Source organism: Rhinoderma darwinii, chromosome 4, assembly GCF_050947455.1.
Source record: "Rhinoderma darwinii isolate aRhiDar2 chromosome 4, aRhiDar2.hap1, whole genome shotgun sequence".
NCBI classification, from domain to species: Eukaryota; Metazoa; Chordata; class Amphibia; order Anura; family Rhinodermatidae; genus Rhinoderma; species Rhinoderma darwinii.
In genome coordinates this window covers 248,636,797-248,652,227 of record NC_134690.1, presented here as the reverse complement: position 1 = coordinate 248,652,227, position 15,431 = coordinate 248,636,797, and the positions used below count along the sequence as shown (strand labels likewise).

At 41.3% G+C, this 15,431-nt stretch overlaps 2 protein-coding genes across 2 annotated transcripts in view; one reads left to right on the top strand and one right to left on the bottom strand.

Annotated features, from left to right (window-relative positions):
• Positions 1-11,040, bottom strand: part of TMEM200A (transmembrane protein 200A) — a 178,020-nt gene extending 166,980 nt beyond the window's left edge. Inside the window, exons 1-2 of the mRNA XM_075864263.1 lie at positions 10,886-11,040; positions 9,912-10,251 (exon numbers count right to left, since the gene is read on the bottom strand). The gene's annotated coding sequence lies outside the window, so the exon portion shown is untranslated. The remainder of the gene's footprint in view (positions 1-9,911; positions 10,252-10,885) is intronic.
• Positions 1-15,431, top strand: part of TMEM244 (transmembrane protein 244) — a 158,029-nt gene that overhangs the window by 1,642 nt on the left and 140,956 nt on the right. The gene's annotated exons all lie outside the window — the stretch shown is intronic.

Here is a 15,431-nt window from a genome sequence, read left to right as displayed (position 1 = left end):
CAAAAGCATTTGATACTGTTCCACACAACAGTCTTGTTTTAAAGCTACAGATACAGGGACCGGGGAATATGTATGAATGTGGTTAAAGAATTGGTTAAGGGATAGAAAAAGTATTATGGTACTTACTCAAAATTGGCTCAAGTCAGCAGCGGGTTACCACAAGAATCGGTGTTAGGCCCAATTCTTTTTAATCTCTTTATTAATGACTTTGTGGATGGGATTGATAGCAAGGTGTCAGTTTTCTGACAATACAAAACTATGTAGGATACTTAAAGCTCAACTTGACTATAAAATATTACAGAAAGACCTTAATATGCTGGCAGCATGGGCAAAAACATGGCAGATGAAATCTAATGTCGAGAAATGTAAAGTAATGCACTTAGGATTCAATAATAGTATTAATGCATATACATTAAATGGAATAAAACTGGAGATGATTTAACAAGAGAAGGGCCCGGGTATTCTGGTTACAAATAAACTAAGCCACAGTACTCAATGTCAAGCAGCTGCTGCAAAAAGCAAATAGAAATTTAGGGTATATAAAACGAGAGATCAAAACCTGTCATTCAAATGTAATAATACCCCGGTATAAATCCAGCGGTTATCGATCACATCTAAGTTATGAAGAGACACGCAGGCCCCTTTGTCGCTGAGCCCATCTGTCCTGCTGATCTGACGGGTACAGGTTTCAGCGCAAGGATACAAAGCAGCTGTATCTCAAAAAGTAAAAAGATTTAAGATTTAAATACAAAGTTGCACCAATTACACTGATTATATAAATTTACTGGTAGGACCAGTATCTAGCTAAATGGAAGTGATCCAATAGGTTATGATAAAGATATTTGCCGCATTATGCCACTGGAGCAGTTACAAACATCTGCATGCAGAACACTGACACAGTAAGTATCCATCATCGGCTCACCCGCTGATGGAGCAGTGTGCTTCCAATATTACCAGCCATGCCAGAAGTGAAAGACGAGTTCTATGGTATGGTAATCACAGCTGACCGCTGCATTCACCAGCAGACCAGACAGGCTACCGGCATCTCCACCTCAAGACTTATCCTTCGGATCTTGGAGCCTCACAGCAATGCCACCCTGGACTGATGGCTACAGCCCCATGGACCACACACCTCCGCTTTGAACCAAGGTTAAACTAAGGTGAGCAAGGTGCATACTTGTTATTCCTTCAATCTCTGGTTTTGTGTAATGCTTTCCCTATGGTGGCGCTGCAGGTGAACTGAACATTTGTAGCAGGGTCACCCAACAGATTACGGCTGATCGCTTGCGTTTGTCTAAAGTGGACAACTGCTTCAAACATATTTGAACCACGCAGCGTATTTCCCATTGAAATCAATAGGATGCTGTTTGCAAGCGTATTTCAAGTGCATTTCGGTGTATAATAGTAGTGTTTTACGCTCCAAAATACGCCTGTAAAAATATGCCATCAAAAACTAATTGTTTGGTAATTTTACTATACAATAATTTAAAGCGATTGTCTACAATTAAAAAAAAGGGTCTGCTTTCTTCCTAGAAACAGTGCCACTTTTGTCAATGGGCTGAGTCTGGTATTGCAGCTCATCCCCATTCAAGCTGCAATACCAGCCTATGGTCAAGAGAGGTGCTGTTTATGGACAAAAAAAAAAGCAGACCCTTTTTTCTAATCCTGGACAATTTCTTTAATAAGGCAACAAGATTGGTAAGAATTTGCCAGTGAAGAAATAGCTATTCTAAGCATTTCAAATCATTATCACGTATTCAAAAAATCCAAAGCATTTTACATTCAGAGAAAATTATTTCTAGAAAAAAAAAACATTTTATAGAAAAGATCAAGTGTCTGACTGGATTATTGAAAGTGTTTAGGTTTTAGTATTTATGAATCCGTGCTTGCATGAATAAGAGATAAGACGTATTCATCCAAAGCACCACTCGATAATCTGGGCCCAGGGCTCGAAAGGCAATGTAGAACTTGACTACTGATAACAAGCACTTGTGCTCCGGAGTCTTACTAAATGCTCTGAGTATCTGACACATGGTGAATAGGAATGGAGACCCCTTGCTCACTTATACCGTGGTATTGCTTTTAGTTATGTGCCGTTTTTATGGAATAGCATCTATTCTATTACAGATTTTCTAGTTAACATGACTATTCTTTTCAAACCGTTGCTACAAAATGAAATTGATTTAGCGACAAAAATAGCAATCTACCAAATTACACAGCAATCATGTAGTTTGTCATTAAAATAAATGAATTAAATATTAAATTAAATTAATGACAATTAAAATATAAAACTGTTTAAAGTGAAAATTCTACGGACAGCTGGGCCAAAAACTCTAACTTCAGATGTATAATCATATATATATTTGGCAAGGACGTGGTGTCCGAGGTACAGTTAGCGCCACCCACAGCCCGACCTGCAAGAAGCCTGTGAGGAAGGAGATGTGAGTGCTCAATCTTTCTGTTGTTTGTGCCTCTATTTGTCTGTGTGTCTCTGTGTTTGTGTGTGTATAAGTACCGGTATGTGTGTATGTGTGTCTTTGTGTGTCTAAGTGCCTATATATGTATCTGTACAGTGGCGTAGCTATAGGGGTCGCAACGTTCGCAGTTGCGACCGGGCCCTCGTTGACGCACAACACTGACCGCGCTTCCAACTGTATTTGCATCCTCAGGATACAAATACAATTCATTACATTCAGTACATTCACTGTGCCACAAGCAGCTCGGGCAGGTAGGCACCCGTAGTGGGAACAGGGATAGGTAAGTAACTATGTTATTATTTTTCTAATAGGTACAAACATATGGGGGCATTATACTGGGTATGGGAGGGGGGCTCATATGGTAGCTGCTGAGGGGGCATTATACTATATGGTAGGCATTAAACTGTATAGGACAGCTGAAGGGGGCATTATACTCTATGGGGGGCATTATACTGTATGGGACAGCTATTGGAGGGCTTTATGCTGTACGGGGGCATTATACTGTATGTGGCTACTGTGGGGGGCATTATACTGTGTGGGGCATTATACTGTATGGGACAGCTATGGGGGGCATTATACTGTGTGGGCCATTATACTGTATGGGACAGCTATGGGGGAATTATACTGTGTGGGGCATTATACTGTCTGGGACAGCTATGGTGGGCAATTTACTGTGTGGGTCATTATACTGTATGTAGCAGCTATGGAGGGCATTATACTGTATGGGGGCATTATACTGTATGGGACAACTCTGGAGGGCATTATACTTTATGGGGCAGCTATGGGGGGGCTTTATAGTGTATGTGGCAGCTATAAGGAGCATTATCCCGTATGGGGGCATTATACTGTATGTGGCAGCTATGGAGGGCATTATACTGTATGGGGGCATTATACTGTATGGGACAACTATGGAGGGCATTATACTTTATTGGGCAGCTATGGGGGGCTTTATAGTGTATGGGGGAATTATACTGTATGTGGCAGCTATGGGGGCATTATACTGTGTGAGGCATTACTTTACTGCCAGCCATTTTCCTTCTTCCCATTTCATTACTTTACTCCTCTGCTGCATCTGCCACAGACTCTGTTCCCATTGCATTTAAGCATTCCCTCTGAGTTATAAGTCGACAGAACTTCCTGACACATACCAGGCGTCACCATGTAAAAAAACATATGCTGCGCAGTATACATTTTTTTCGGCCGGTCTCTGTATTGAAAAGCGTAGACAACTATGCTTTTCTATACTGTTGGAAAAAAAAAGGTGCACCAATGTTTACCAGTTCGACAAATGCCAAAACACTACCCTTTGGATATGTTTGGCGAATTCGCCAGAAAAGCTCTGAACGCAGAGCTTAAACGCAGTATGAACATAGCCTTAAACATTTGATATCTTCTTTAGCTGCGGTGGCATTCTGGTTACAAGGAATCTTAAATGTTCTAATTTTGCTCTTCAGATTTGTAGACTATACAATGTTGTTTATAGCAGCCTGTAGTATGCCAATGGATTCCACAACTAGACCTCGTACTCATGGCAGCACCGAGTTGTCTGGTTTCGACAAATAAATGGAGCTGAGTAGAATGCGATGGACAAACAGATATTGGGATCATTAGAAGACACAGCTCTGATACACATACTGTAACTATAACGAGCCCAGCACCTGTGTTTCCATCACATGACCCTGAACAGAATGTTATCCACTGGAAGAAGACAATGAATGTTCCTACTGAATAACAGCAAGCAGAGATCTCGAAAACCATGAGAAATTAATACAGAAAATATAATGGAAAACTATAAAATAACATTCATTTGCTGAAACCAGACACCTCTTTAAGTAAGGAGCATGGATTGCCTTAGTATATCGTATACTCCACAGTATACTCCATGTGCCATGGGTGCCGTATGTTCGAGATGTCGGATGCCGTATGTTGGTTCTCCTCTAGAATCATTGCTTCTTGGGGAGAAAATCTCTGTAATACAGTATGCAATGGAGCATGCCACATTTATTGTTTTGGACAAAACAAAAATACAACATATGGAGTTACAGAAGGGCCCCGTACAAGCCTATAAGTGCCCCATTATGGCACTACTCAATTCAGAGGTTGTATAGAGTTGTAATAGATCCATGTGACTAGTGCCTAAAGACTTTATATTCAGTTGACTCTGAAGGACAAACATCCAATCTGAAATTCTTTACTTGATGTTATAACTTGAATGCTAGGAATGTTTTGTGTTTGGAGATAGCTATTTAAGCAATTCCTGAATATGTTCAAAAATGCAACTCTTAGGGAATGCCCAGACGTGGCAGAGTTATTCCGTCACTGTCCGCATCACTGCCGCACAGAATCTGCGTTTCAGATTCTGTTGCGGCTTTGCTTAAAATGGGCATTGAAATTATGCGGACTAGCCGTTGCGTATTAAGGGGAAGAGGGCTTCCCTTCTCTCTATCAGTGCAGGATAGAGAGAAGGGACAGCCCTTTCCCTAGTAAAAGTAAAAGAATTTCATACTTACCGGCCGTTGTCTTGGTGACGCGTCCCTTATTCGGCATACAGCCCGACCTCCCTGAATGACGCGGAAGTCCATGTGACCGCTGCAGCCTGTGATTGGCTGCAGCCGTCACTTAGACTCAAACGTCATCCTGGGAGGCCGGACTGGAGGAAGAAGCAGGGAGTTGTCGGTAAGTATGAACTTCTATTTTTTTTACAGGTTGATGTATATTGTGATCGGAAGTCACTGTCCAGGGTGCTGAAACAGTTACTGCCGATCGCTTAACTCTTTCAGCACCCTGGACAGTGACTATTTACTGATGTCGCCTAGCAACGCTCCCGTAATTACGGGTGCACACACGTAGTCACCCGGAATTACGGGAGCCCCATTGAGTTCCTCAGTCTGGCTGTAGACCTAGAAATACACATAGGTCCAGCCAGAATGTAGAAATGCCATATTAGTGTCAGGGATCATTACTATGTATATTGTCTGAAAAATATTATCCTCACATATATGTATATACATTTCAGTTCTTTGTCTAATATACTGATATATATAACAAGTTCTTTGTTCATGTCGGACACACCTATGGAAGACACCGCCCCCTGGAATGCAAAGAGGAGTGTGCAGAAGAATGTATAGGAAGACTTACAACAGAAGAGCCAATGGAATTCAAGCAAGTTCCACATCTATAGGGAGGGGCATGTGTCTTCTCTGTGTGTGTTTCTTTGTTCTGAATAAAGTTCAGTTCCTCCTGGCTGACATTGAAGCTGTACCTCAGACATTTGTGTGGTGTACTTCTCTCCAGGCATGCCTTCAGCTTTAAATTTACAGAGGTGGTTATTCGGTGTGAAATACGGACCTGACATTAGTAAAACCAATACGCTCCGCAGCACACATAAGGGTATGTGCACACGATAACTGCAATTACGTCTGAAAATACGGAGCTGATTTCAGAGAAAACAGCCTCTGATTTTCAGGCGTTTTTTAAGCTGAAAATGAAATTTGGAGCTTCTTTTGAGGCTTTTTTTCAGACGTTTCTTGAGGCGTTTTTGGAGCTGTTTTCAATAGAGTCAATGAAAAACGGCTCCAATTACATCCCAAGAAGTGTCCTGCACTTCTTTTGACGAGGCTGTATTTTTACGTGCCGTCTTTTGACAGCAACGCGTAAAATGACAGGTCGTCGGCACAGTACATGGTAAAGCCCATTTAAAGTAATGGGCAGATGTTTGCCGACGTATTTGAGCCGTGTTTCCAGGCGTAATTCGAGGCGTAAAACGCCTCGTTTACGCCTGAAAATAGGTTGTGTGAACCCAGCCTTACATCTGCGGACTTCAGTGCGGAATTTTGACTCTCCATTGAAGTCAATGGAGAAATTCCGCAATGAGTCTGCAACAAGTCCGTGACACGTCCGCAACAACCATTGTATGCTGCGGACACCAAATTCCGCACCGCAGCCTATGCTCCGCAGCGGAATTGTCCGCAACGTGTAAACGAACCCTACTAAAAAGTTGTGGAAGGCAATGGAGAAACGTGTACGCTGCGGATTTCCGCTGCAGACAGTCCGCAGCGGAATTCCAGAGCAATTCCGCCACGTCTGGTCATGCCCTTAAGGAGAGCTTCAGTTTGAGTATCTTGACAATGTAAAAGCAAACAATAGCATCACGTAACTTTACATTTCCTACATACATGACTTTCTTTAGAGTAGTGACCCAACTGCATATGCTTTACAAGTCAAAAATTATGTGACAAAATAGGGAAATCTAGTGGTAAAAACACATAAGGGTGTATTCCCCTGGTGCGGTTGCATTTGTACCACGATTTGCAGCAGTTTCCATGTTACCTGCAAAATCGCAGCAAATCAGGGCAAAAATATATCTGGTTTTGCAGTGTGGTTTTTTTGCAAAAAATGCAGAGAAACCGCACCGTGTGAATACACCCTAATGCAAATCAGATATCAAATTAGCATAATTACCCATTTCTGTTAGTAACAGGTTACCTGTATGTTATGCTGTATGTTATTGATTGATGACAAGCTTATGTTTGGTGACGTCTGGTGAAAACTAAAGATAGTTTTATAGTGAATGGAGTATAAATTTATATCTATAGCTACTTTATGTATCTAGCAATTGCTTAAATATTTAAGTTCAAATGTACTCATTTTAACAGCACGATAGCTCTAACAATAAGCCAGGCTCAAAACTGGCCATTTTATGACAGCTTAGAGACGCCAATCACAGACTCCAGACTGCCTTAAGTGACAGCCTGCATTCAGTGACAGGTCAGCAGGAGAAAGTGTGGGGAATCTGAAATTTCCCCCAGCTCTATATAATGGTATTGGGCAGCTCCAACAGCAAAACATGGATTTGCTAAGCACATATACTGTAGATCAGATATTTTGTTAACCCTGCATTTGCACAACCTATATGTTATTGGTATATAACTGCTGGGAGCTGTCTAGTTTGTAATATGTGTGCATTGTGTACCTTCTATATGTGACCATATTCCATTAAAGAGTCCTGCAGATGAGCTGTTTTATATACAGTATTTAACGGTGCCGTAATCAGACATACACTAATCCCCTCATAGCATTATTATAGTCAACAGACTGTTCCTGAATTCCTGTGTTTCCAGTGGATAAGCCCAGTCTTTGCTTCTATAGAAATAACAGATTAAAAATGTAAAATGAGCAGAGTTTATTCTGTACTTCAAAGAGGACCTTTCACCTCTCCTGGTATTTCTATCTTAGTAACTACTTGTATTCCCCATGGAAAAACTATTCTGGAACATATTTTCTTAGAACCCTGTGTTATGCTGTTCCTCTGTTATTCCTCCCGGAAATCTATGAATAAATTGACTAGGTGTATCCCTACAAAGTTTCACTCTGTCAGCTCTGATTGGGCAGTGTCAGACTGTGTAGGGACACACCCCCAAATGATAACACCCAGTTGTCAATTTATTCATACATTTCGAGGATTAATAACAGGAACGGCACTACGTAGAGTTGCAAAAAAAAAGATGCTCCAGAATCGTTATCCCATGTGGAATTATTTACTAAGACAAACATGTTAACAGAGGCGACAGGTTCTCTTTAAACATTTATGTAAAAAGCATGGCAAAAATAAGCTAAAAATGTACGTTGTCTTTCTTGTTATTACTGATGTTTTAAAATCCAAGATAGAGAAGCAATGTATGACATGCTCCTGCCACACGAAGGGAGATTATCGTGTATTGTATATGAGTATCCAATAAATCATACACTGACAACCTACCAATGCTCTGTCACTAAGAGATAAGCAATAAATTAATATATTCTTCCTTCGCCACTCACTATTAGTAGAACCTTGTTGCCCCACATAATGAATTGTTGGTGTCTGTGGTCAGAAACCTGTAATGTGAAATTCCCTTAATACACCATTACACACATTCCCAGTGATCTATATATAGCACATTATTATTTCATTCCATTATACCTGGGAGAACCACTAATGGGTATGAAGACAGTGAATTACTCATTATGTCTGGAATATCAGCGGCACAACATATACAGTATGACTTTTTACACTATGAATGTTAGATTATGTTATCATACTCATCCCAAAAATGTATATGGAGATATGAGATAGATAGATAGATAGATAGACAGACAGACAGACAGACAGACAGACAGACAGACAGACAGACAGACAGACAGACAGACAGACAGACAGACAGATAGATAGATAGATAGATAGATAGATAGATAGATAGATAGATAGATATGAGATAGATAGATAGATAGATAGATAGATAGATAGATAGATAGATAGATAGATAGATAGATAGATAGATAGATAGATAGATAGATAGATAGATAGATAGATAGATAGATAGATAGATATGAGATAGATAGATAGATAGATAGATATGAGATAGATAGATAGATAGATAGATAGATAGATAGATAGATAGATAGATAGATAGATAGATAGATAGATAGATAGATAGATAGATAGATAGATAGATAGATATGAGAGATAGATATGAGAGATAGATAGATAGATATGCGATAGATAGATATGAGATAGATAGATAGATAGATAGATAGATAGATAGATAGATAGATAGATAGATAGATAGATAGATAGATAGATAGATAGATAGATAGATAGATAGATAGTCAAAAAATTGAGCAGCAACTCCAAGGTTCAAGTGAAAAAATGGGTACTTTATTGCCCGTGCCACGTTTCAGCTCCATCCACTGGAGCCTTTCTTCAGTGGACGGAGAAAGGCTCCAGTGGACGGAGCTGAAACGTGGCACGGGCAATAAAGTACCCATTTTTTCACTTGAACCTTGGAGTTGCTGCTCATTTTTTCGATTTATATGTACTTGGAACTTGGTCTGTTCCTTAGAGCTTGCACCCACACGCTGCCAGTGCTGCCTGACTCTGTATATACCTAGATAGATATTAGATAGATAGATAGATAGATAGATAGATAGATAGATAGATAGATAGATAGATAGATAGATAGATAGATAGATAGATAGATAGATAGATAGATAGATAGATAGATAGATAGATAGATAGATAACTAGCAGCCACAGTAATTCAATGTTTCTTTGGTTGAAGATGAGCATAGACGACAGGTACATAATCTCCCGGTGGCTCTTTACCTACTAGGAATATGAAGCACCTTGATGGAAACTAAGCTGACCTCATGTTCCCGTGGTCATGGATGTAGAAAGTGCAGATGAAGGCAATAACTCTTTACAATCCTCTTAATCTCACAAAACTTTTTGCAAAAAAGCATTTTTTTTAGTTATAAGTAATAAGAATGTGGGCCCACACAGGGGAGCCCAGCGGGCTGCCTCATGTTTCCTGCTGGCACGGTGTAGCACTGAATTAGATCATCACACAATGACACTTGTCACATCTGTCCACTTCCCAAACAGGGGCATTCGTCTCACCTGAATAGAATGACAATGCAGCTTGCCCTCTCTGGCCTCATGGAGGTGGGAGGCCGGATGGTGACCTCCTAGGCTAAGCCCAGACACGTGTTTCCAGCAGGCATAACATTCAGCAAGTGGTTGCCAAGGCTGAACCTTCTGACGGTGCTTTCAGCTGGGATGCATCTTTGTAGAACATTCATTATCCACAATCCAGTGGTCGCCTTTACAAGTGGCGGAAACCGACAATGCAAATCTTGAGATTACAACCATCCAGATGCGTCTTCCTTACAAGAGTTAAAAAGAAGAAGAAGGACCCAGAAGAAAAACCGAGTCTGCTGTGCAGAAAGGGAGTATGTTCCTTAGGGACAGAAAACAGGAAATCAGATCTAAATAAAGACAATCTAACAAGCCCTGTCACTTTCTTCACAATTCTACAAGCTGTACTGCATAAAACATGTTCTTCACCCTTATACACCATTATTTCACTGCCGTTTATAGCAGTTTGTTCTGTAATACAGAATAAACTTGTGGTCATACATAAAAACTGACATGACTTCGATCAGAGCAGCCAAAATAACGGTGTACCAGATTTGTAGAAGCAAATATAGTCAAAAAAGAGCAGCAATTATGGTTATATACCTTATCCACCATATGTATAAAAAGGGGAAAGTAACTTTTTGATCAAAAAAAGTGTTCAAAATATTCGTCAATCATAGCGCTACATTTCTGTGAACACATCACATCTCTCTACCCTAAATCTATCATGAAATATAATGTAGATATGACAAGTTTCATGCATGATCCCCAATGTATTACTACTACTACTCCTACTATTCCTACTCCTACTACACATGAACAGATATATACCGTATGTATATGTTATCTTATGCCACAAATTACTGAAGAAACAACTTGCCTACACTTTGTTAGGCTTTCACTTATAAGTCATCCAGACAATACATGATACAATTACAAAAGTGTAGCAAACTAACCTTAGTTGCTGCTGTGGCTCGCTCACATGTGCAGATCCCAGCTGTACTTTGTGGTTGCTGCAGGTGGAGCAGACCTTCCCAGTTATGGATGTTCTTGTTGTACAGTGTACAGTTATAATAAAGCGAAGCCTTCGTCTCCCTGCTGCTCATCCCTGCTACTGATCATTGCTTTGCTATCACTAGGAAGAGTGAGGGGGTGGGGAGGGACTGATAGGAGGAGCAGCAGTAGAGGAGGGGGTGAGCTGGCACCCACACCAAGATAAAGCAAAGATGTGCTGCCACTCTGTGAAATATGACAGAGCTTTAGCCATAGTGGTCAATAGTGTAATGAATAGGAGCCAGAGATATATATTGACATTCACAAGATGAACGCTTTATTTATATTCCACACTTTCAGTATAATTAGAGTAAATATTTATCTTTAAATAAAAATCACTGTGATACATTTTTGTACATTTTTAGATGTGTTCTAGTTTTTTTTGTTTTTTTTTCTAATAACCCCTGGGGCAAAGAATACATGAAGCGCTGATAGTGGTAGCATCATAAGCACAGCAGTTGCATTCTTTTCAACTACAGCGGAAAAAGCATACAGTATAAGATCCTTAATTAATACTTTAATGGTATCTGTTACCAAGGTAACCATAATAGATATGAAAACTATGTAATGTGTTTAAGTGGGTTTGTATGTTACACATATTCAATAGATAACATCGCGTACACATGAATTTCTGTGATACTATAAAGCAAGGAGGGACAGGTCGATATTGGCTATTGATATTGAGTGCGCTAAAGATGTGGATGTCTTTGTTTGCTCCTTAAATTTTATTCATGTGATGGGTATGACAGCGAGTAGCAAACATTTTCCACATCCTGTGTCTTTTTAGGGGAATGGCCAGACATAGCGGAATTGCTCTGGAATTCCGCTGCGGACACTCTGCAGCGGAAATCCGCAGCGGACCCGTTTCTCCATTGCCTTCCACAGCTTTGTGGTTGGATTCGTTTGCACGTTGCGGACAATTCCGCTGCGGAGCATAGGCTGCGGTGCGGAATTTGGTGTCCGCAGCATACAATCGTTGTTTTTCTGGACGTGTGGCGGACTGTTTGCGGACTCATTGCGGAATTTCTCCATTGACTTCAATGGAGATTTTAAGTTCCGCAATGAAGTCCGCAGCTGTCATGCACATGTTATGTGTGCTGCGGAGCGTATTGGTTTTTTAACATGACATTTCTTCATTCTGGCTGGACCTATGTATTTCTAGGTCTACAGCCAGACTGAGGAAGTCAATGGGGCTCCCGTAATTACGGGTGACTACGTGTGTGCACCCATAATTACGGGTGACTACGTGTGTGCACCCGTAATTACGGGAGCGTTGCTAGGCGACGTCAGTAAATAGTCACTGTCCATGGTGCTGAAAGAGTTAAGCGATCGGCAGTAACTGTTTCTGCACCCTGGACAGTGACTTCCGATCACAATATACAGGAACCTGTAAAAAAAAAAAAGTTCCTATTTACCGAGAGCTCCCTGCTTCTTCCTCCAGTCCGGCTTCCCAGGATGACGTTTCAGTCTAATCACGCGTCACCAAGACAACGGCCGGTAAGTATGAAATTTGTTTGCTTTCACTAGGGAAAGTGCTGTCCCTTCTCTCTATCCTGCACTGATAGAGAGAAGGGAAGTAGTTTCACCTCAATACGCAGCGGCTAGTCCGCATCAATTTATTGCCCATTTTGGGCAGATCCGCAACAGAATCTGCAACGCAGATTCTGTGCGGCAATGATGCGGACAGTTGCGGAAGAATTCCGCCACGTCTGGGCATGCCCTTATAGTATGGAAATGACACACATTTAAAATCCTAATCCCAGAAGAATTTTAAATTTGTACCAGTATTTGTTATGATATTATATAATATGACAAGCACCAATTGGCATAAATTAGGCACTGATTTACAGGTCCATTTGCAAAGATATGGATTATACTAGGACATTTTATAGGAATTTTTTTTTATCAATAATGACCATTGAATACAACTGTTAAATATATGGTAGTGAAATTATCGAAAATGATCACTCAAAATGTATCAAATTTTGTGGTATTTGTTTTAAAACTTATATTTTACTGATAGCATCATGTCTTTTGTGGTTATTAATGATAAATCACTGGAGGCTAATGATCTGTCCACAATAAATATAGTCTTCTTTTAGGGCATGACCACACGTGGCGGATTTCCTCCGCAACTGTCCACATCAATGCCGCACAGAATCTGCGTTGCAGATTCTGCTGCGGATCTGCACAAAATGTGCAGTAAATTGATGCGGACTAGCTGCTGCGGACTGCGGTAAAAGTGCTTCCCTTCTCCCTATTCAGTGCAGGATAGAGAGAAGGGACAGCACTTTCCCTTGTGAAAGTCAAAGAATTTCATACTTACCGCCCGTTGTCTTGGTGACGCGTCCCTCCTTCGGCATCCAGCCCGATCTCCCTGGATGACGCGGCAGTCCATGTGACCGCTACAGCCTGTTATTAGCCTGTGATTGGCTGCAGCCGTCACTTAGACTGAAACGTCATCCTGGGAGGCCGGACTGGAGACAGAAGCAGGGAGTTCTCGGTAAGTATGAACTTCATTTTTTTTTACAGATACATGTATATTGTGATCGGTAGTCACTGTCCCGGGTGCAGAAACAGTTACTGCCGATCGCTTAACTCTTTCAGCACCCTGGACAGTGACTATTTACTGACGTCTCCTAGCAACGCTCCCGTCATTACGGGAGCCCCATTGACTTCCTCAGTCTGGCTGTAGACCTAGAAATACATAGGTCCAGCCAGAATGAAGAAATGTCAAGTTAAAAAAGCAAGACGGATCCGCAGCACACATAACATGTGCATGACAGCTGCGGACTTCATTGCGGAAATTAGAATCTCCATTGAAGTCAATGGAGAAATTCCACCATGAGTCCGCCACTGCTCCGCAACAGACAGAGCATGCTGCGGACACCAAATTCCGCTCCGCAGCCTATGCTCCGCAGCGGAATTTTACGCCTCGTCTAAACGAACACTGCTAAATTAAAGTGTAAGTCAATGGACAAACGGCTCCGCTGCGGATTAACGCTGCGGAGTGTCCGCAGCGGAATTTAAGTGAAATTCCGCCACGTGTGAACCCAGCCTTAAAGTTTAATTTATTAGTCCATTGGTTACTTGTAAAGGATTCAGACATTGCCGGGTGATTTATGCATTTCAATAATAATTTCCTATGCCTTTATTAGCCACCTTATATTGATACACTATTTGTGCTGTACTTTCTCCAAGTTACAATAAACCAGCAATGTAACTGATCTCACAATGCGCTCATGATTAAGGGCCTGTTCACATCAGTGTCGGGTTCCGTTCAACGGTTCCGGTTGACCTTTCCGTCAGAGGAACAACTGAACGGAAAGCCGAATGGAAACGATAGCGTAGTTGACTAGTCTATTCTTTCCATTAAGAAAAAACAAAACTTTACAGAATGAAAACAAATGTAGACCAACTGCAACGGAAGCGTTACTATTGAAATCAATGGTAATGCAAACGGAAGCTATAGTTTCCGTTCGGCTTTCCGCTCAACAGTTGCTGATGTGAACAGGCCCTTAGTGATTAAGTCTGGATGAATATCTCTGACATTACAGAGCAATGCTTACCAGAGAAGTATATGATGCTACAAAGCACCCTCTAAGGCCCCATGCCCACGACCGTAGATTTTTATTCCTTAATTACGGTGTGTATTTACGGACCGTAATTACGAACCACTTAATTTCTATGGCCGACGGACTTCTTCCCGCATATTTATGGGAAGGTGTCTGGGCCGTAAAAAAAGTTTCCGTAAAAATAGGACATGTCCTATTTTTTTATTTTACGAAGCGTGCTCCCATACTTTATAATGGGAGCACGGCCCGCAAATGCGGATAACTGTCCGAGGCCGGTCGTGTGCATGGGGCCTAAATAAGTACACTGTAATCAAATTAATTTGCACAATGTGGAATAAGTTATTGAAATATTATGTTGTCATTATTAACTGGTTCCCGACCGCTGGCTGTGTATTTACGGCCGACGGTCGGGGTCCTTAAAACCCACGCCATTACAGCGCAGGTTTTAGCTTGCTGCCCGAGCGATTGGGCAGCTGAATGTCGGGTCTCCGGCAGTCAGTGATTGCCGGGGACCCTGAGGAGAAGATAGAAGCAGCTTTCGCTGCTTCTACCTTCTCTAATCTCTTCTACACAGAGCTCAATGAGTGCTGTGTATATGAATAGAGGCAGCGACTGGTCACATGATCGCCGGGACTCCGTTAGTGGCAGACCGCTGCTGGGTTCAACTGTACCCAGCACAGCCATATTAGTGACAATCGTCACTATAAGGGTATGTTCACACGGCAACGCCAAATACGTCTGAAATTACGGAGCTGTTTTCAGGAGTTTTCCTGAATTTCAGACGTTTTTACAAGTGCACGCGTTTTTCGCGGCGTCTTTAACGGACGTAATTGGAGTTGGTTTTCATTGGAGTCAATGAAAAATGGCTCCAATT